Genomic DNA, 684 nt, shown 5'->3' with positions numbered 1-684 from the left:
GTTCCATTCCATGTGGACTATCGGTGTGTAGTTTTGTAGCTTATTTATAATAATTAAAGAGAACAACATAGTTTTTTCAATAATACCATGGTGCGACATTGAAGGCGAGAAAGGACGTGCGAGAGAGCGACGACCGAGCCAGAGGGAAATCAACTAGGGGCGTTGCGTGGGTTGCAATGGTGTTTGGAGTAGTTGTGGGCCGAATGCTACGAAATATAATCTAAACCGACCGGAATAAATGCCTACACAAATTAATCCATGGTTGGAGTGCCCCTCGCAATGTAAATAGCTCCGGCTTTGCGAGGGATGGAGTGGTAGTAGCTTCAACGCGTGGAAGATACGGTGTGAGAAAGCGAGGTCAATCGAGAGACATATAGATAGAGACAAAGTGAGTGTGGTCCGACATTCATTGAACAAATATATATGCTCTCGAGAGATATTGTCCGATTGAGCTTTTGGCAAGGGTGGGGGCTGTAAGATAGAGCTTGAGAGATGATCTAGTCACAGACGTGTAGATATATTTTGTGCGTGAGAGGAAGCAAGGTCAACCAATCACATAGGGTCGCCGTGCGATCGAAAGAGTGAAACGGGTTGGAGAGAGTGACCTAGATAGACAATGTGCGTGAGAGAGTAGACAATGTGAATAGGTCGAATTGGGCTCAAACATGGTGATATATCGTTTTT

The sequence above is a fragment of the Triticum dicoccoides genome, chromosome 3B, assembly GCF_002162155.2.
Source record: "Triticum dicoccoides isolate Atlit2015 ecotype Zavitan chromosome 3B, WEW_v2.0, whole genome shotgun sequence".
Taxonomy (NCBI): domain Eukaryota; kingdom Viridiplantae; phylum Streptophyta; class Magnoliopsida; order Poales; family Poaceae; genus Triticum; species Triticum dicoccoides.
Note: the sequence above shows the minus strand (reverse complement) of the source record.